Raw genomic sequence first — 22,420 nt, 5'->3', positions numbered from 1 at the left:
ATGGAAGGAGGATCAAGCAGATTGGAAACCCACACTCCAGTTTTCGTCTAGAAAAAGATCAAGCATTCTGTACATAAGGAGAGACATGGGAGGCATCCCCATGAAAGATTCAGAGACTCCTCCCTGGCAAAGGAACAGGCTGACATAACTAAGGGTAAAAAAAAAGAGAAAGGATGCCCAGCATCTTGTTTCTTCTGCTTTGAAACAATCAGAAATGTGTGATGAGCCTGAAAAGACCACTTCTATACCGAAAAAGAATAAAAAGAGAAGAAAAGGTGCTTTGGGAGTCTATAAGGAAACAGGTATTGTGTACATCCTGGTGGATAAAGAAAACATTGTGAACACACCCAAGAATTTTAGAAAGCATGTCGATGTCATTTACATTGATGTAAGCAAGCGGCAAAAGTCAACAAAAGGGCCTGAAGCACATTTAGTTACTAAGTCACGTGAAAATGAGTCAGAACTGCATGATAAAGTTCGGGGGAAAAAGCATAAAAAAACATCGGAGGAAAGTCACGTCCTGTGATGCTGTCCAGGAGAGTCTGGGTGCAAGCATCACCCTGCCCAGATCAGAATCCCAAGAGCAAGAACGCCAGCCTCCCATGGGCCAAGAAGGTGAAATCGCACAACTACCAGTGTCTGCAGATCAAAGCAAGTCTAAGACAAGAAAGAGGAAGCGTCCAAGTGACCAGGAATTTGAGGCCTTGCCTGCGCCTGAGAGCGCTGAGAACATATACTCAGAGGGATCTCAAGTGATTGGTGAGGTCGGGACTGCAGGGGGAAATCAGGAGTCCAGTGGCCTTAAGAAAAAGTCTAAGAAAAGGAAGAGAAGATCTTCTGTTGATACTGCCGTGGCACCTGCTGGTGAGTTTTCAGTGCTCAGGACGAGCTCTGAGGACATGCTCTTTGATTCAGTGGAAGGTACTGGTACCTTGATTGAAGAAAGTGTGAAACCCAGGCCACAAGAGGAGAAACCCCAGGCCTGTTCGGAAGAGGTGCAGAGGTAACGTGTGGGTGTAGAGCCTTCTGATGGTGTGCGTCTTGGGTGTGAAGTCTGCCCGTTACCTCTTTGTTCAGCACGGCCATAGGAAGTTGCAGAAATCATAAAGAGATAGACCATCGAATGTATAGGATGTCGTGCACATTTAACTGAGTAACTTGGCAGGTACCTTGCGTTCTTCATGTACAAAATAATGCAGTTACAGTCTGTTTTCACTAAGAATTATTCCAGCCCTGAAATTCTATGTATAAGTTTAAAAAGAATTTTAAGACCCCACAATTACCTTGTCTATATGTACAGAGAGAGGAGAAAGGATCAGAGAACTTAGAATGCTACAGAACAGGAAAAAAAACTGGACTTAGGGTTCTCCCTAATAAAAGAAACTTAGATATCGTTCTTTATATAATTATCATTTAAGTATACTGGCCGATGAATAGATGCAGGAATATTTTTGAAGCACTTTATTTCAGTTCCTGGGAGTTGGGACAGGTTTTCTCCCCTTTTCTACTCTGTGACGTTCTTACATTTGCTAGATTGTCCTGGCTTAAAATAGTTTCACATAGAAGTTAAATGGCAGAGGGCCCAGCTCACATCATCCTCTGTGCCCTCTCTTTGGGGACATTTTTAGATCACTGATAATGATGCAGGAATGTTCTCGGCCTGTGGTTCTTAACTTGTATGGGGCTGTGGACCTGTGAAAGCTGTTGACCCTTTGCTCAGACAAATGCGTACAGTTTTGTTTTTGTTTTTGTTTTGTTTCAGTTTCCTGTCTGGGTGGTTAGCTGATGCCCTTGGCTAAGAACACCTTTGCACATCTGGCAGAAAGTCTGTGGGAATGAATTAGTGATAGATACATAGAAGACTATGTTTTCTTTATACTGCCAAGGGGAAAATATGTGGCCATTATTAACTGAAAGGAAGCAATTGTAACGATGTAAACCCTGAATATTGACTTAACTAATTAGTAACCATTATTATAAAACAACTCTTTGGTGGGGGGGAGGTGTCTTGAGTATCCATGGGTGTAGAAGAGGGCTGAGCTTATGAGGAAGTCAATATCTGAAACAATACAGTTGAGAAATAGTAACATAAGCAATGCCTGGTGGAAATAGGGCTTAAGGCGACATGTTTACCTTCCAGGCAGCCTCTGAGGTGTATCCAAGTTAGCAAAGCTACATTAAAGAGTTCAGACATCACAGACGGAATCAACTCCAAGATCCCTTCCAGCTTTAATGCTGTCATAGTCAAAGGGAGAGTCACTGTAAGGAAAGAATCTGAAAGCCATTAGGGCACGTGACCTGTCAGTGTCAATCAATCCAGTTTTTCTCCTTAGATTAGAACCCACAAATGAAGAAGAAAGCAATTTGGAGTCGGCTAAAGATCCTGAAATGAAATATTTATCTGAAGATTCGAGAGATTCAGATAATTCAGACGTGGATTTGGATTCCGCTGTGAGGCAGCTCCAGGAGTTCCTCCCTGATATCAAGGAGAGGGCTGCCACTACAATTAAGTGAATGTATCGGGATGACTTGGGACGCTTTAAAGAATTTAAAGCCCAGGGTAAGCTTGTGGGACTTGAATATTTGTTGAACTTTTCTATATGCGTAACTAGCCCTGACTTTCTTTTGTGAGTGGTTCAGATTTATAGATTCACAAAGAGCATCCCTTAGCTACTTTCAGCTTTATCTCCTTCCAGAATCATTTTCTGCACTGTAAAATTACCAAAACGAAGTGCACTAGTTTTCCTCTTCTGTGCCCAACTTCTGGTAGGGGAGGCGAGGAAAAACGGGACTAATGGATCCAGGTGATCCACAGACTAGAAGATCAAGCCTGGAAGAAGAGGGGGAGGAGGTTAAGTGGTTGAGACACTGGGAGGGGGGCACAAGTGAAATCAAATTAAAACACGCATATCAACATCATCAGCTTTGATGAGGTGTAATTTCAAGGATATTAATTTGAGGGTGAGCTGGTTGTAGTGGGCATGGCTTCAGGCAACACCCAGCTTGGTCTCCTTCTTGATTTCACTGTGTTACAAGAACCTCCCAGAAAGCTTATTGGGTTTCAGAATGAACTACAAATGTAAGGTTGTGTACTGCAAGTGATAAAAGATTTTTAAAATAAATTTAAGATTAGGAAAATGTACTGTGTAATGCAGTCAATAATAATGAGACTTGAGTGCTTTGAGTTATGACGAGGAATAGAACGTAAATTGCAGTGACATTGTCCCCACCTCCCCCCAACATATATTCGTAGAGAATATACATGTTCATGTTTGTGCCACCCAGTTCCCAGCACTGCCTTGGGGGGAGGAGGGGCAGAGGATAGTGAAGTGGGGGGGGGCGCTTCTTTTAAACTTTTATTTCAACACTGTTTGAATTTTTAATGAATATCTATTACTGTTAATTTATTTCTTAAATAACTGTGTAAAAAGGAATTGATGACACGAGAAAGATCACATTGGAGTAGGATGGCCAGGGAAGACTTTGGGAGGACAGTGTGGCTTTGGCCGAACTCTGCAGGAGAGCGAATGTCAAGGGCACAAGCAGGGGCTGCTCCCCGATAGGTGGGGAGGAGCTGACGGGTGCTGTTGTGATTGCTAAAGACAAAACGGTGGTTCGCTTTCATTCATTGTTGACAGTTGTGTACCTTTTTCTCCTGCCCCAAATCCTAGGTGTCGCTATTAAATTTGGCAAGTTTTCCGTGAAGGAAAATAAGCAGTTAGAGAAAAATGTGCGAGAATTTCTGTCTCTGACAGGAATCGAGAATGCAGACAAGCTGCTGTACACAGACAGATACCCAGAGGAGAAATCTCTAATCACCGACTTAAAAAGAAAATACTCGTTTAGATTGCACGTTGGTAAGTTTAGAACTGTGGCCTCTTTGACCATCTGCAGCCTTCCAGCCTTGCACAGATAACCATGGTGAGTATTGAGCACAGTGCCTGGCCCGTCCAGTACATGCAGTGCATGTTAGCTGCTGCTACGTTAATAGTATTTTTATTGCCAGCCTATACTTTCAGGGATTTGGAATGTGTTCACGTCTCCCAAGGATAGGGCTTTTACAGATTTTCTAACAAATTAGATGATCAGCTTCCAGCTTTCCTACTTGGTAACAATTACGGTTTTGGTTTCTCTTCTTGTCCTCTATTGTGTATTTTTTGCATACACTGCACAAAGTACTCTGGTATACACCAGAGTCTCAGACGTTTTTTTTTTTAAGTAGAGCCATTTTTGTGCTTTGAGCTGGAACCCTCCTCTTGGAGGTATCCTGGGGAAGTTAGAAGGTCACGAAGCAATGTAGGTTTGGACTGGAAAAAAAATTTCTCTTGAATTTAAAGAGGATAATTTCTTAGGTGGAATGCAGAAAGGAAAACAGAACAGTGAGCCCCTGCTGGGGGATCCTTTCATCTTTAGAGTGGCAAAGCAGGAAAAAGCTTATTCAATTGCAAAGGTTTTTTTGTTTATCTTATGGGGAGCTGCTAGAGTGTGTCCTCCACCTCCAGATTACGGTAAAAGCTCTTTGCCTAATAAGGGTCTTTTCCATGAATTTAGCAGAACAGAAGCTAGAGCCTCTACATACTAAGCATCTAGTTTCCAGAGATGGCCAAGGAAACTGGGGATTTTGTATATCTGCTCCCCAAGATGGCTTTCTGCAGGACATAGGAAACCGCACCCTCCACCTGGGGTCTAGGATAGCGTGTGTTGTAAAAAGGGGTCCTTCTGGGTTTCTTTTATAATTGCGACTGCGTTTCATGCCACGCTCTGGTTGTCCCTCTGACCACCTCTCTTCTGACTTTGGGTAATGGCATTGCCTGGCCCTGGAAACTCATATACTGTCGAGCAAAGAAGATGTTTGATGTCAACAATTACAAAGGCAGGTAAGAAAAAACTTGAGCAGAGCATTTCTCTAGTCTTTGCTGATACTGTAAATCAAAACGTAGACAACAAAATCGTGAAGAGTTTCGTGTGTGAAACCAGATGTGCCGTCAGGTGTATGTCTCCAAAGTCCCTTTCAGTTTCCACCTCTTGAATAAATCTTCTGTCATCTTCCCCTTTCTAAATCCCTGGCTTTTACTTTATGCTGTCAATTGTAGCATTCTCCACGCGCTGCCTCTTAGCGTCACCTGTGCAGTTTTCTCGGCAGTCTCCTAAGTTGTAAGCTCCTTGCGAACCCAGACGTTCCTTCTCAGTGTGATGTGTGCCCTTCAGCACTGAGCCCAGTGCTTTGGGTTTTCAGTAAATATTTGAAGGTGGGGGTGAGCATTTGTGTGAGGTCATTTAAGTGTGATTCGGTAACATCAATGCAGAGCTTCATGTGGCGGTAGCCTTTCTGTCCTCCCTTTTTTCCTAAATAAAATACCCAATTATGTTCTGTTTCCAACATTCCAAATAAATCAAATGTAGACTGAGCGTCAGTGGTGGGTAAGCACTCTGCTTAAGGACAAAGGGATGAGGGAGAAAGCATCAGCTCCTACCCTTGAGGGCCCAGACAGCCACCTAGGGCTCAACTACTGATCTCACTTCCAGGAGGCAGATGGAGTGAATCTGTCACGGCCAGTTGGGTCCTACTGAGCGCCGTGATCTTGAATCAGGACATAGGTACTATCAGAACGTAACATTGATATGACCTCGGCTTCTTTTTAAAAATTTTTACCAAAAGAAATAAACCGGAAGTAGAGGAAAGGCGCCTCCACACAGACTGAAACCTGCCCTCTCTTTTTCCCAAGCCCCCGCCATGTACTTTAAGGAAATTCACTAAGGGTGACATTTTAAGTGGGACCAAAATGATGCTTTTGGTAAATGAGTGAGGTAACCTGTTTTTCTACCTGTTACATCACTGTGGGAAATGGCATTTTTCAAATAATGAAGGTCTGTCATTCTGATAATAAAGTTCATTCACTGGTACCATATTACTTGTGTTGTGCTGACCATTTACCCTTAAAGTATGTTTCCAACTTAAGGAACTCTTAAGTGAAAAAACCATAGAAAGTCAAAAATCAAAGAATTGTAAGGCTCCAAGGGGCCATGGAGGTCAGTACACCTGTTTCCTCATTTTCGTACACTCTGTTTTTCTCTCATGTCCTCTTTTTTGTTGCTTCAAGGGTACTTTTAAGTCTTGTTTTAAATCTCAGGAAGACCCTGCTTGCCTTATAAAGGAAACTGCTAAAAAGCTTGATTCTTAATGGTGAAGGATTTCGCATCTCTGTTCACCATGCTCTGCATTTTAGATCCATTTCTGAGAATGCTAGGATCTTACTGTCCCCCGGTAGTTGTGGATCATCCTCATTAGAAATGGTTAGTATTTTATTAGGGCTGCTTTTGTGTTGCATTAGTAATAACATAAACTACCACTTCTGACCCCTCTTCCTTCCCACCAAAAAGGAATTATAAAATGTCATAATGATGGCTTTTTTCCCCTTAAACATTTAAGATGTTTAATCTCAAAATCTGCATATATTATAGTGCACTTTAGTTCTTTTCTTTTAATGTATTTGCTTTTATGTGGGATTGCTGCCTCTTAACTTCCTTAAACTGTGACCGATTTGTGCTAAGGCATCTGTCACATCTTTTATTTTTGTCTGTGTTCGGTCTTTGTTGTTGCGCACGGGCTTTTTCTGGTGGTGGCGAGCAGGGCCTACTCTTCGTTGCAGTTTGTGGGCTTGTCATGGCGGTGGCTTCTCTTGTTGTGGAGCATGGGCTCTACACGGGCTTCAGTAGTTGTGGCTCTCAGGCTCAGTAGTTGTGGCGCACAGGCTTAGTTGCTCCACAGCATGTGGGATTTTCCCAGACCAGGGATCGAACCCATGTCCCCTGCATTTGCAGGCAGGTTCTTAACCACCGCGCCACCAGGGAAGTCCCTGTCTCATCTTTATTGAGCATCTGTTGTCTGTCAAGCATTACCGGGTTCCAAAGTGTAGAAAACTGACAGGGTCCCCACCCTCCGAGGACTTCCCCTCCAGAGCTGTGCTGTCCATCCATGTGACCACCAGCCTCATGTGGCCATGGAGCACTTGAACTATGGTTAGTCCAAGCTGAGATGCGCTGAAGAGTGAAGTATACAATGGACTTAGAAGGCTTGGTGTGGAGAAGAGAGTGTAAAGTATCTCATTCATACTTTTAGGTTCGGATTACATGTTGAAATGGCTGCATTTTTAGTATATTGAGTTAAACAAGATATGTTATTAATTCATTAAAACTAAATAAAATTAGGGACTTCCTTGGTTGTCCAGTGGTTAAGACTCTGTGCTTCCACTGCAGGGGGTGTGGGTTTGATCCTTGGTTGGGGAACTAAGATCCCACATGCCGCATGCTGCCGCTAAATAAAACCCCCAAACACATGGAAGGCAGAGTGGAATGGTGGAAAGTGGTCCTTGGTGATTTGACTGAGCTCCTGGATTAAGCTCACCCTAGGGCCCACTTGTATCTGGACTTTTCAATTGCCTGAGCCAATAAATTATCTTTAAAAAAATTAATAAAATTAATTTTCACCTGACCACTAGAAAATTCTAAATGACATCTGTGGCTCATATTTCCATTGGCCAGTGGTGGCCTAGACGAAGGGTCAGATAAACCAGGGAAGCCACGAGCGTACAGTTGCCAGTGGTGACGGGGGCAGTGAGAGAGCAGCAGAGTGTCCTGTGGGAGAGGACAGCAGGACACCTCCAACCAGGTGGTCAGGGAAGCCCTCTCTGAAGATGCACCATTTAAGCTGCTTCTGAAGAGCTTGCAGGAGCTTTCCAGCAGTGGAGGGAGGCCATTCCCACCCCAGGTCCAGAGGCTTCGAGGTGAGAAAGGCCGATAAGGCCAATAGGGTTGAACTTAGGGAGCACCGAGCTTTGCAGGCACAGTCAGAAGTTTGGGTTTTATTGTGTGAAGCCTTTATGGATTTGGCTGGGGAATAGCATGATCAGATTATTTGCCCTGGCCTCTGTGTAAGTGAGCCAGGGACTGCGGTGACTGACTTACAGGGTGCTCATGGTTGCGATGCCGAGACAGGAAGTATCTGGGCTCAGGACCTTGGTAGGACTGCGCTGAGCAGGTTTCCTGACAGCCCGCCCTATACGGCTTCTCCCAGCGTCACAGCGTGCTGCAGTGAGAATACTGGTTTTAAGCTTGTGGTTAACGCTTAGCTGTGATCTGTTTTCCCTTCCTCTAAGGTATAGCAAAGGAGATACCGAGAAGCTAAAGATATACCAGTCCCTCCATGGAAACAACTGGAGAACGATTGGCGAGATGATGTCTGGAAGTAGCCTCTCTGTGGCCCTGAAGTTCTCCCAGATCAGCAGTTGTAAGTCGTGGTCTCTAGAGCCCACTTTGGTGAACAAATCAGCCCACAGTGGCCCAGGGCCCAGGCATCACTGCAGGCCTGTCTTCTGAGAGAGTCATCACTCTTTCAGCCATTCTCTTACTGATTCATTTATTTCTTCATGCATATTGATGCAACCTTTATTCACCAGACTGATTTCTGCCACACGTTATGTCAGTAGCTTTCAGTGTGACTCCAACTGCCAGGTAAACTGAAACCCACTCAGCCGGTGGGCAGGAGAACCTGGGCCACCAAGGTCCTTTCCCCCAGGTGACCAGGGAAACCATCAAAGGGAGGGCCTGTTAGTCAGGGACGTTTCCCAAAGCCAGTGTCAGTCGTCTCTTGTCTGTTCTCTTCTTTCATAAAAAGCTTCCTTGGTTATATTCTTCACCTTAAAAAGTCCCCAGTTGCTTTCAGAAGACAGTCCTTAGTGGGTGTTAGCTTCAGCCCAGAGGCTCACATGCTCCGGCCCTGCAGGCAGAGCCGTGCAGCGGGTCCCAGCAAGGCGTCTGCATGTCCGCACGTGGTAAACTCTGAGGTGGTGGAGACCACGCCTTTTGTGCCACCAACTCTGGCCACCGGTGCCACGCGAAGACTCAGCACAGCCAATTCTGCCAGTTTCCAAGAAGTAAAGCAAACATCTGGATTTGCACGTGTGTGTGAAATCAAGATCTTTTTTTTCTTGGGACTCTCTTTTTTAAAATTTATTTATTTATTTATTTATTTATTTATTTATTTATTTATTTATTTATTTATTTATGGCTGTGTTGGGTCTTCGTTGCTGTGAGCAGGCTTTCTCTAGTTGCGGTGAGCAGGGGCTACTCTTTGTTGCAGTGTGCGGGCTTCTCAGTGTGGTGGCTTCTCTTGCTGTGGAGCATGGGCTCTAGGCGCGCTGGCTTCAGTAGTTGTGGCGCACAGACTCTAGAGCGCAAGCTCAGTAGATGTGGCACATGGGCTCAGTAGTTGTGGCTCGTGGGCTCTAGAGCGCAGGCTCAGTAGTTGTGGTGCATGGGCTTAGTTGCTCCATGGCATGTGGGATCTTCCCAGACCAGGGGTTGAGCCCGTGTCCCCTGCGTTGGCAGGCGGATTCTTAACCACTGCCCTACCAGGGAAAACCCTCTTGGGATTCTCTTGATTTTTAAATATTCATCCAAATTGTTATTGGGGAAATAGTAACAATAACATTCTGTAGGCCAGATCGAAGATATCTGTAGCCTTCCAGCTTGCGGCCTCTTCCTTAGCATGACTGTGAGCATGTAGACAAGAAGAGCGAATCATAGAAGCTTTTGATGCCCTGCACCAAGGACTGGCTTTAGGAATTTACAGGTGCTGGGACTTCCCTGGTGGTGCAGTGGTTAAGAATCCACTTTTCCACTTCAGAGGGCATGAGTTTGATCCCTGGTCAGGGAACTAGGATCCCACATGCTGCAGAGCAACTAAGCCCACACTCTGCATCTAGAGAGAAACCTGTGTGCCACAACGAAGGTCCTACGTGCTGCAGCTAAGGCCGAACACAGCCAAATAATTTTTTTTTAATTAAAAAAAATAGCTTAATGAGTGCAATATGTAAAAAAAAGAAAGAAAAAAAGAAATTCACAGGTGCCTTCATCAAGTACTGTGGTGACGCCATTGTAGCTGTTAATTTCACTCCAGAAACTCTTGGGGAGAGTTATTTATATAACATGAAAGTCGTTTGGTTATTCTCTTTCCACTAAATGTTTGGGAACCTCACAATTTCTTGCAGTAGGTATTACTCTTAGAAACAGGAAGAACAGCTTTCTCGAAGATAAAAAGATTGCATTAAGAAAGGATTTTTTTTCTTTGCAGTTGGTTGTGTATGTGTGTGTGTGTGTGTATGTGTGTGTGAGTGTGATTGGTCCTTAAAAGGAATCTATGGCCACTTTCGTAGTTTCATTTTGATTTGCATGTAACTGATAGTTTTTTTGGTTTTGTTTTGTTTTGTTTGGCTGCGTTGGGGCTTCATTGCTGCGCGTGAGCTTGTTCTAGTTGTGGCGAGCGGGAGTTACTCTTTGTTGTGGCGTACGGACTTCTCATTGCCGTGGCTTCTCTTGTTGCAGAGCACGGGCTCTAGGTGCGCAGGCTTCAGTAGTTGTGGCATAAGGGCTCAGTAGTTCTGACACGCGGACTCTAGAGCACAGATTTAATAGTTGCGGCGCGTGGGCTTAGTTGCTCCCCAGCATGTGGGAACCTCCTGGACCAGGGCTCGAACCTGTGTCCCCTGAACTGGCAGGCGGATTCTTAACCACTGCACCACCAGGGAAGTGCATAACTGATAGTTTTATGTTTGTGTAATTGAGATGTTGCCCATTGTCTTCTGAAAAGTGTCTGATTTACCTTTTTGTTTATAAAGGCTTTATTTTGGGACTTCCCTGGTGGTCCAGTGGTAAAGAATCCTCCTTCAGATGCAGGGGACGCTGGTCGGGGAACTAAGATCCCACATACCGCGGGGCAGCTAAGCCCGTGTTCCACAGCTGCTGAGCTCACGCACCCTGTAGCCCATATGCCACAAACTACAGGGGCCATGCACCACAACTAGAGGGAGAAAATTCACACGCCACAACTAGAGAGAAGTCCGTGCACCATAACAAAGAGCCTGCACTGCAACAAAAGATCCCACGTGCTTCAACAAAGATCTCATGTGCCGCAACTAAGACCCAACACAGCCAAAAAAATAAAGAAAATAAATAAATTAAGGGGAAAAAAAAGACTATTTTTCTAGAGCAGTTTTGGGTTCACAGGTAAAGTGAGAGGAAGGTACAAAGACTTCCTACTTATCTCCTGCCCTACACATGCATGGCACACCCCCATTCTCAACACCCCGCAGCAGAGTGGTCCATTTGTTACAATCCGTGAAGCTACCTTGACACATCTTAACCCCCCAGAGTCCACAGTCCACATTAGGGTTCACTCTTGGTGTTGTAGCTTCTGTGGGTTTGGAGAGATGTCAAATGACAGATACCCCTCATCATCATTTTGTTGTTAATATTGTGTTTGAAAGCAAATAGATGAGCAACTTCAAGACCATCCTTTTATGTCAACAGAAAGAAATCATGGTGCTTGGAGCAAGACGGACACCCAGAAACTAATCAAGGCTGTTGAAGAAGTGATTCTAAAGGAAATGTCTCCCCAGGAGCTAAACGAGATGGATTCTAAACTCCAAGAGAATCCTGAAGGTCGCCTGTCAGTTGTTTGGGAAAAACTGTACAAAGGCATATCCTGGGTAGAAGTGGAGGCAAAAGTGGAAACCAGGAATTGGATGCAGTGTCAAAGTAAGTGGTAAGTTTGAGGCTTCTTACATAAATTTCAACAAGAAGCATTCCCTGCCCCTCTCTCAGCAACTTCCGGAGAGGGGTGGACTGCTGAGGTTACTAAGAATATCTGTAACTACCACGTGGAAAGCCTTACAGTAGGTCAAGAATGATCCTCTCTAATCCGCTGCTCCAACCACTTCAATATCGAAAGCTGATTTAAGTTAGCATTTAACCACCCCTGATTCATTGTGTGGCTTCTTCATAAAGAACTTGGACCTTTTTATTCTATTTATTTATTTATTTAATTGAAGTAGAGTTGATTTACAATGTTGTGTTAGTTTCTGGTGTACTAAGTGATTCAGTTGTGCATATATATTATTTTTTTTTGATTCTTTTCCAATGTAACTTATTACAAGATAGTGAATACAGTTTCCTGTGCTGTACAGTAGGACCTTGTTGTTTATCTATTTTATATATAGTAGTTTGTATCTGCTAATCTGCAATTTCAAATTTATTCCTGCCCCCTTTCCCCTTTGGTAACCATAAGTTTGTTTTCTGTATCTGTGAGTCTGTTTCTGTTTTGTAAACAGAACTTGAATCTTTTTAATATTGAATATTGACTTCTGATTTCTTCACTCTGTCCCTTTCTTCATAAAACAAGATTGTTACCTATTTATAGCATGAAAGAAATACAAAATTAACGTCTGGATATTTAGGAGGGAAATCACAAGTGTAGTGATCAGTAATACCTCCACCTTTTTACTTTTGCTTTCTAATTCAGCAGTTCCTCTGTCTTCATCCAAAGCAGGGCAGTCATACTCTTTCATCCTAGAACATCTTTAGGTACATCCATCATGAAGAAGTAGTTTCGGTCCAGATGTTGCTGCATGTTCTTTGCCCAATGTAGCTTTTCCCAGCCCTGGAGGGATTCCGAGCTAACTTTCAGCTGCAACATGACAGCTTGAAGCAGTGGTTCTACAGCCCACGATCCAGGTCTCCTGTATAAACGGGGCTCCATCATCCTGCATAAAGGGGGCTCTGTCATCTTGACCATTAAAGAAGAATGAAATCCAGAGTGGGCATGTTGTACGTTAAAAGCAAACTGCTAGATTATACTGAGTATTGTTTATATACCTTACAGTTCTGCTGTAGAATATTTATCTTACTAGAAGACTACCCTCAGGAAATAAGGACAGATAATGTTTTGGGGGGGAAGTGTGTAATATGGAGGAACCAGAGCCCTTTCTACCCCTATATCTTAGGCTTAAAAAAAGGAGTGGGGACTTCTCTGGTGGTGCAGTGGTTGAGAGTTTGCCTGCCGATGCAGGGGACATGGGTTCGTGCCCTGGTCCAGGAAGATCCCACATGCCGCGGAGCGGCTAGGCCTGTGAGCCATGGCTGCTGAGCCTGTGCATCCAGAACCTGTGCTCTGCAACGGGAGTGGCCACAACAGTGAGAGGCCTGCGTACCGAAAAAAAAAAAAAAAAAAAAAAAAAGGAGTGGGGGCTTCCCTGGTGGTGCAGTGGTTAAGAATCCGCCAGCCAATGGAGGGGACACGGGTTCGATCCCTGGCCTGGTAAGATCCCACATGCCGTGGAGCAACTAAGCCCGTGTGCCACAACTACTGAGCCTGCACTCTAGAGCCTGTGAGCCATAACTACTGAAGCCCACCTGCCTAGAGCCCGTGCTCTGCGACAAGAGAGGCCACTGCAATGAGAAGCCCATGCACCGCAATGAAGAGTAGCCCCTGCTCGCCACAACTAAAGAAAGCCCACGTTCAGCAATGAAGACCCAACACAGCCAAAAATAATTAATTAATTAATTAATTACTTTTAAAAAAGGAGTGGGTTATAAAGCCTCGGTTGGAAGATGATATGTCAGTGTCTTAAAAAGGAAATGATGAAGGGGAGCCGTGCTTCAGAATCAGCATAATTAAATAACATGCAAGGGTTCTTTTTTAATTTGAAGAAAAAAGTAGGAAACTTGAATGCTGAGCATAGGTTTACTTCATGAAACATTGAAATGGCATCAGCGGGTACATTTCAAACCAGTGAACATGGGCGGCTATTAGTAAAAACTCTCAGTTTCTCTGTGTGTGCCTCATGTACCTCCCTGCTCAAGAAAGTAAATGTCACAGCTCATGATCTGTCCATCAGATTGTGACAGATTTCACTCTTCAAGAGAAGCACTTTTTAAATATTTTTAATTGGGCTGCTTTTCTCATTAGGAACTTCAGGGGACCCTTTCCCTCAGCCTTGAACTTGGGGCCTTAGAGGAATCATGGAGTCATTGATCACTTTAGTAAATCTGTGTAGTTTGGTGTTTCAGCAGCTATAATGGTAATAAGAGCAATATCTCTCTGTTTGATAAACAAGCAAAAATAAATTGAGTCTACACAGCATCCTTTAGCACCTGCAAGCAGGCTTATTCTTTTTTTTTCCTCCCTTTTATTATACTGTTTATTATGGAAATTGTGTAACACACACCAACTTAGAACTCCTTGTATCCATCACTCATTTTCAATAACCATCAACTTTCTATCTCTTTATTTACCCTCTCCCACTTTAAAAAAACTTTTAAAAAGGTATATTCTTGATGGTGGTAAATCTTAGCTGTGATGAGTTGCAAAAGTTATAAAGTGGTTCTGAATAAGGACAATTTAAATGAGGAAAACAAGGGACATTTTAATGGAAACTTTACCCCGAAAATAAACTGTTTTTCTTTCTTTCAATGTAGGACGGAAATTCTAACCAAGAAGAGGACAAATGGTCGGGACGTATACCGGGGACTTAATGCCCTACAGGCCAAGATCAACCTCATTGAAAGGTACAGAAATAGAAAGTGACGATAGTTTACCCGTTTTCCTCTCTAGCCAAAGAGTAATTGTTAAACAGCAGAATCTGCAGTAAGATTACCACGGTTCATATTCCTGTTCCAGCACTTTCTACGTGCATGACCTTGGATGTGTTTCCTGCCTTTCTAGTTCTTGGTTTGTTCATCTTAAATGAGGATGATAATAACAGTACCTGCCTCTTAGTGTTATTGGCCGAAGAAATGAAATAATGCATGCAAAACGTAGCATGCACTCAATAAACATAGCTTTTTGAGTCTTTAAGCCTTTCACATAGACATTGCTTACTTCTGTCCATTGGAAAAGGGAGGTAAATACTTCAGGCCGAGCCCTACTGCTCTCTAGCATGCATTAGTTGGCGTCACTGCTGCTTGGTCTTTAGTTTTGTCTTTGAGTTCCTGGTCCGTGCAGAGTCCTCCCTCCCCTGATCGACAGGGAGACACAGAACTGTTTTACAAAGACTGCGAGTCTAGTGGACCTGGCCTCATGTCCAATGAGGAACAGCAAAGAGCAGAAGAAACCTTTGGATTCTGGCCGCCCTGTCCAGCTTCATTATTCTTGCGCTCTGTCAGGAAGCCTGCTTCTCCTTCATTGGTGGGCTTCCTCGTTCTCCACGCTGGCCTGGCTGGGGTTTTTCTCCTCTACCAGAGACAGCAGAGACTAGCAGAGCCAAGGAGGGCATCTCACGTCAGGCAGGCCTGGGTTCCAATGTGGGTACCACCTATGAGTCATGAAACCTTGAGCCAATGACCCGAGCTCTCAACCCTGATTCCTGGCCTGTGGAAAGGACATAATCCCCTAGCTTCATCAGGTGGTGTTGAGGGTAAATGGATTAGTGGGTATCAAGGTCTTAACCCAGTGTTTGTCACTTAGTAAGTGCTGAGTACACATGTATACTACTCTTGTGTGTCTACATTGAATGGTGAAGTTGTGTTTTTGTTTGGTTGGTTGGTTTTAATATTGTATTTATTTATTTGGTTGTGTCATGTCTTAGTTGCAGCAGGCAGGTTCATTAGTTGTGGCATTCAGACTCTTAGTTGTGGCATACATGTGGGATCTAGTTCCCTGACCAGGGATCGAACCCGTGCGTGCGCCCTGCATTGGGAGTGTGGAGTCTTAACCACTGTGCCACCAGGGAAGTCCCTGTGTTTTTTTTTTTTTAATTGAAGTATAGTTGATTTACAATGTTGTGTTTAACCTTTGCTATACAGCAAAGTGACTCAGTTATACATATATATATTCTTTTTCATATTTCATTCTTTTCTATTATGGTTTATCACAGCATATTTAATATAGTTCCTTGTGAAGTTGTGTTTTTTACTAGGCTTGGTGGGAGATGCAAAGGGCTCAGGAGGAGGAAGGGTGATTTTTTGGTCTGTAGCTCACCCCAAGACCTTGGGCTGACCTTGGGTTAGCATGCCAGTGACACTGGGCCTGTGTAACAGGGGAGCTGGAGCAGGGGTGAACACGCTGAGGCCTTCCAGCTCTTAATATTCTGTGAGCCCATGAAGATGTGGATCCTGTTGATTTTTGGCTTGAAAACTTAATTTTTATTTTTTCTTATAGGTTGAATGAAATAAATGTGGAAGATGTTAATGAAATAGACTGGGAAGATCTTGCTAGCACCATAGGGTAAGGCCATTTGTTTAATATTAATCTAATGAAAAAATCAGAGAGGAGTTCTAATAAATGCCTCTCAGATTTGAAGAACAGGACTGAAATTCCTGCTGCTTATGGAACTCATCTATAAATTGTATTTGTGTATATATGTATTGGGAACACCCTGTCTACGTACCAGACCAGGTAAATCAGACCAGTCCTCCCTCCGCTCCAACCACCACCTCCACCCCAAGACACCTGAGAAGAGTGAATGAAATGTGTGCAGAGTCTCTTAAAAGCTTCGTGGAGCACACCAGCTATGACTGGGATGAAGAACCCATTGTCCCTTTGCCCATAATTAGCCTTTTACCATTTGCCACATTGACTTTATCATCCCTCCCTTTCCCGCTCCCTTCTACAAGGGAATAGAATTCTTTCCCTTAACCGTTTCAGTGTTAGTGGTGGACGCCATGTCCTCAGCAAGGCTGTTATTCTGCATCAGCACAGTGATCGTACTGAGGGCACCTGACACTGATGCACTACTATTGTCTAAAACACAGCCCCCATGCAAATTTCACCCAGCGTCCCAGTCCTGTCCTTTATAACACTTTCCCCCTGATTTAAGATCCAGTCCAGGATCTGTCTCCTTAGAGTCTTCTAAACAGCAGAGTTGTTCTGCCTTTTCTTTTCTTTTTTTTAATTATTGGAGTATAGTTGATTTACAATGTTTCAGGTGTACAGCAAAATGATTTCTGTTATAGATTTTTTAAAATATATTTATTTTATTTATTTAATTTTGGCTGTGATGGGTCTTCATTGCTGCGCGTGGGCTTTCTCTAGTTGGGGAGAGCAGGAGCTACTCTTCATTGTGGCTCGTGGGCTTTTCATTACGGTGGCTTCTCTTGTTGAGGAGCACGGGTTCTAGGCGCGTGGGCTCAGTAGTTGTGGCTCGTGGGCTCTAGAGCACAGGCTCAGTAGTTGTGGTGCACAGGCTTAGTTGCTCTGCGGCATGTGGGATCTTCCTGGACCAGGGCTCGAACCCATGTCCCCTGCAGTGGCAGGCAGATTCTTAGCCACTGCACCACCAGGGAAGTCCCTCCGTTATAGGTTATTACAAGATATTGAATATAGTCCCCTGTGCTATACACTAGGTCCTTGTTGTTTATCTATTCTATATACAGTAGTGTGTATCTGTTAATGCCTTTGTCTTCTACGATGTTGAAATTATGGGAAAATACAGGCTAGTAATTGTGGAGAACTTGCCTCAGCTGGGGAGTTTGTCAGACGCTTCTTCACTGTTAGATTCGGGTTTTGTATTTTACACGGGAATCAGTCACGGGGGAGGCTGTGTTTGTGTCACCAGGTCACATCCCATCATGAGGCATGTGGTTCTGATTTTGATCCCCTGGCTCTGGCGGCCTCTGCCACACTGCCCCACTGTAGAAAAGTAAGTTTTTCTCTTGGTGAAAAGAAACGGCCACGGGGAGATATTTTGAGACCACATCAAGCTCCTCTTCCTCTTCGGATTTGCCTCAGTGGTTTCGGTGTGCTGTTCCTTTGCATTTCTCCTCCGAGGAGTGAGATTTCATCGGTTGTCACTGTCTGTCTTCATTGCTATGGTCCTTGCATTTTCAATCAGTTCCTGCCACTGGAGGAGAGGCCATCACTCTGAAGACCTGAGTTCACTGCTGGCCAAGCAACAGAGAGCTGGCTGGCAAAGCACAGTCCCTCTAAGCAATGCAAACTGTTGAGCATCACAGGGCTCAGGGGTTGGTGGGCTTTGGGAGGTGGGGATGTTGAGGGACTGTCTGGCCTTTAGTTCGGGAAGGGTGCTGAGGGGAACAGGGCTGCCACAACCTGGCTGCCTTTCAGAAACGTGGCTGCTGGCGTGAGGTTGTCACTGATCCATTAGGAAGGGTGTAAACTGGTTCTGCTGGTTAGTTATTTACACCTTGGGATTATGGACAAAGAACAATCAGTCCTTTTTTTTTAACTTGGAGAATTGGAATCTTTTCGTGGCAGGCCCTGTTGGGAGTCACAGACACATGCCCATGGTTCCAAACCCTTTCCTCTTCTAGCTCGTCTCAGGGGTGGGGCACCAGCTCTTGGGTGTGGGTCCCTGAGAGGGGAGGGTGTTAGGGGCTTTGAAGGAAGGCTGTCCTGCTGTGTACCCCACCAACTCCCATCCTAAGAAGTATTCATGTCGACAGGTCCCTCCCTTTGTAATATCAAACCCCTTTTGAAAAATCTGACTTTTCCAATAAATGTTTGTGTATCTTGTGACCTTGCCACAGATCACATTTCTTAAATTAAAATGGGTTTTTAATGATTTTAAGTAGAATTATATACTTAAATATTGATTGTTCTGGTTAAGGTTTAGAAATCTCAAAGCTGTAAAACAGACATCATGGCATCCAGTCAAATACCATTGGAAATAGTACATCCTCAAAGTTTTAATAACGAATTAAAACAGTGAAAATAATTAAATTAGAAGTTCGATCTCTTCAGGTTCGTTAAGCCTCCCTTGTGAATTGTTTAGGCAGGATTTTAAAGAAAGCATCTCCACCTAATGAGATGTAACACCTACTTCGTTTGAAAATGTCCAGGTCAGTTATTGTTACTTCTTGAAGCCTGAGCTTTGATCTGCAGAACAACCTGTGTGTGGGGCGCTGTGTGAAGAGGGAAGGCATAGATGCCCTAGATCTTGGGCTTTGCAGTCAGGTGGACCGGGCGTCAAGTCCTGGGACTCTGCACATAATTTAGCCAGCCTTGGGCAGGTCATTCCCTCACTTGCCTCTGCGTCACGGTTTCCTCATCTGCGCAGCGTTGTAACAGCACCGTGATGAGGACGACAGCAAGGAGACAGTGCGTGTCATGCCATGCACACGCGGCGGGCAGCTGCTGCCATGAAGAGGCAGAGAGAGCCCAGCCATCTTGTACTTCCACATACCTAGCAGATCCAGTTATTCCCACTAATCATATAACAACTAGATTAATTAATTACTGAAACAAATATGCCACGCTTTTGTGTCTTAGGAAATGAGTGCCCAGGAAGTGAAGTTAGTGATTTTCACTTTAAAAAAATATTTAAGATGTGGTTGTTTCTGTCCTACTTATTGTAAATGAAAAGTGGATTTGACTCACCAGAATATCGTAAGCATCCACTTTATTTAGCTTTGTAAAGTAAAAAATCCAGACCCCTGCTTTTGCATTGTGACAAATATATAGTTAGCCTGAAGGTAGTGGTTAAGAGTGTAGGATTTGTGAAATGTTGCCATTGGCAGCAACACGGATGGACCTAGAGATGATCATACTAAGTGAAATAAGCCACACAGAGAAAGACAAATAGCATAGGATATCAATTATATGTGGAATCTTTAAAAAACTGATACAAATGAACTTACTTACAAAACACAAATAGACTCACAGACATAGAGAACAGACTTATGGTTACCAAAGGGTTAGCGGGCGGGAGGTAGGGGGATAACTTAGGAGGCTTGGATTAACATATACACACTACAGTATGTAAAATACATAAACAATAAGGACCTACTGTATAGCACAGGGAACTATACTCAATATCTTGTAATAATCTATAATGGAAAAAAATCTGAAAAAATTATATATATATATATATATATATATATATATATATATATGTACAACTGAATCTTTCTGCTGTACCCTTGAAACTAACACATTATAAATTAACTATACTTCCATTAAAAAACACTGATATCAAAAAAAAAGAAAGAAAAAAGTAGAATTTGGAGTGGACCTAATTGAAGTCCCAGCCCTTCCCCCCTATTCACTGTAAGATCTTGGGCATCTTCTCTTGGGTTCCCCATCTCCAAAACGAGGGATAAGCATAGGAGGCCCCACACAGAGTGGTCGTGAGGGTTATTTGTTGCTCTGCGGAGAGCCCTCAGGGTGGGGCTGAAGACAATGTTAGCATCAGCCCCTGTGAGCTAGTGTTACACCTTGTCTTCTCAACTGGTAGTTTAGATTATTCTAGTTTAGACAGAATCCGTGTTGTTGTACTTCTGTTTTTCTTCCTTTTGTGTGTGTGTGTTTAACCAGATGAACAATAGCTTTTCATACGTGTCTTATTTTTCTCACATGTGCAGACATGAGGATTAAGAAAGCTGCTTAGGTCTGTAGACCACCCCTCAATCAATGCACTTAGTACACAGGACTGAAATGATTAATTTTTAAACTGCCACTAACTTTTTGACACCTTTTCCTTTCTAAAGGGGTGTTCCTCCATCTTATGTCCAAAGTAAATTTTATAAGCTGAAAGCTTCCTGTGTTCCGTTTTGGCAGAAGAAGACTTTTCCAGGTCAGTATTTTCGATATCTGAATAGTTAAAAACGCAGCATATGGGGACACACGCTGGTAGTGTGACCTTGGGTAGTGACTTTTGGGAACCTCAGATTCTTCAAATGGAAAATGGTAAAAAATTGGCAAATTATAACCCCTACCTGACAGGACTTTCAAAAGTACTAAATGAGATAATGAGCTTGAGAAGTGTGGTCACCAGGCCGCCGGGCGTTTAGCAAGCACTGGGTGAGGAGCTGCGAGTGCTTCTGGATTGCACAGCACACATGCTCACACCACATGCCTGCACACACACTGATCCACAAAAAAACTGGAGGTACAGTTTCTTCTCTGCAGCCATTTGTAGGTGGTTTACATATGTAATTCCCAAACCTGGACTATCAGAGTCAGGTGGGGAACTTGGGAAAAAAGATATATACCTGGGTCTCATCCCAGACCCAGTCGATCCTAGTCTCTAGTCTGGGTCCAGAGGCTAGATTTTTCTCTAACAAGCTCACAGATGAGTCGCCAGTGGCCTGCCCAGCATCATTGTTTGGGAACCACTGGTTCGGGTAACACTGCACCCTGCAGTGTGTGACAAAATGCTCCTTGCTTTCAGCGGACAGCACTTCCTGGGTTTGAATCCTGGCTTCGCCCTCCTGACTCTATGACTTTGGATGAGCTTCATGTCTTTATGCCTCATTTGAAACACGGGTGAACAATAGTGCCTACCTCATAGCATTTTTGAGAGGATTGAATGAGTGACTATGAATAAAGCAGTTAGAGCCAGGTCTTGCACACAGTAGTGCCAGTAACAATGCATTGTCATCATCTGTGCCGTCCGTCCTTTGACCTTGGGAAGAGGCTTTGTCAGATCATCTCAAGATTCAGTTTCTTTTCTTTAGAGATTATAGACTACCTTCATGAGACTAGTCTACCGTTGCTTAAAGAAAAATTAGAGAAGAAGATGGAGAAAAACGGGACTGAGATCCAGACTCTGGCAACCCCCAAGCCAGTCTTCCTGTTTCGAGACATCTTTTGTTGTGACAATGACAGTGAGGGAGAAGACGGAGATGAACAATGTTAAGCGGCTGATACTCTCTTGTCCATTTTTCTAGGTCTGGTTGTGTTTATGTACGTGTCAATAATGCTGTTTCCACTATTGATTTTACTGAAGAAGGTGCAACAGCCAAAGGAAGGGTATGAAAATAATAACATACTGTGGAACATTAAAAATTGATTCACATTTCATATTCAAGTTTGTCTGAATGTGAAAAGAAAGGCGAGTACATGAGTTGATTTAATATTTTCTGTGCTATTATATTGAAAATTATCATATTGAAAATACTTACAACTAATGGTTTTCATACAACAACAGGATCCCAAGTCCCTCTAATGGCAGCAGAGGGTAGTCATGTCCAAGGAACATTTTCTTTTTGTTTTTTTTTTTATGGCTGTGCCACATAGCTTATGGGATCTTAGTTCCCCACCAGGGATTGAACCCAGGCCCTCGGCAGTGAAAACGCAGAGTCCTAACCCCTGGACCGCCAGGGAATTCCCCAATGAACATTTTCATGGTGTGGATTCAACTATACGTGCATTCAGCAAAACAGAGAATGTTAACAATTTTAATAATGCATGCCATTTTTTTCTGTGTTTCAGTTGTTTAGATGTATATTTTAGTGTGTGTGCGTATTAGGTAAGTGGTACAGGGACGTTTGTGTTCCTGGAAGCTGGTTTCGGTTCCCATGTGCCTGTCATGGTGTGCGTATCTCATCTTCCCGAGTGTGATTCTAGTGTTCAAAGATAAGTATTTTTCATACAAGATGCCCTCTCAAAGCCAGTCACAGAATTCTTCTGGTGTTTAACTGGAAAAAACAAAGAATCCAGCAGTCTCTTCCATTGCTTCTGGAAAAACTGCCTCTGTTAGACTTCCTTTGCTGGCAAGGGGAATAAAGTGCCCAGGCTTCTAGCCTCCTCTGTACAGGGGAGAACATAGAAAGGAAGGTGTGGGTGAGCAATATCCCATACAGTGAGGCCACCCTCTGGGCCAAGGTGCAGCACCCTTGTCTCCTG

At 43.6% G+C, this 22,420-nt stretch overlaps 1 pseudogene across 1 annotated transcript; it reads left to right on the top strand.

Annotated features, from left to right (window-relative positions):
* On the top strand, positions 1-21,770 carry LOC308609727 (transcription termination factor 1-like; annotated as a pseudogene). The gene is made up of 10 exons: positions 1-1,003; positions 2,334-2,560; positions 3,672-3,857; positions 4,799-4,877; positions 8,157-8,287; positions 11,368-11,602; positions 14,314-14,403; positions 15,995-16,060; positions 20,281-20,366; positions 21,250-21,770. The product of its transcript is annotated as a transcription termination factor 1-like (transcript).
* Positions 21,771-22,420: the final 650 nt, after the last annotated feature.

This window comes from Mesoplodon bidens (assembly GCF_964165515.1).
Source record: "Mesoplodon bidens genome assembly, chromosome: Y".
Taxonomy (NCBI): Eukaryota; Metazoa; Chordata; class Mammalia; order Artiodactyla; family Ziphiidae; genus Mesoplodon; species Mesoplodon bidens.
This window is presented reverse-complemented; position numbering and strand designations above follow the sequence as displayed.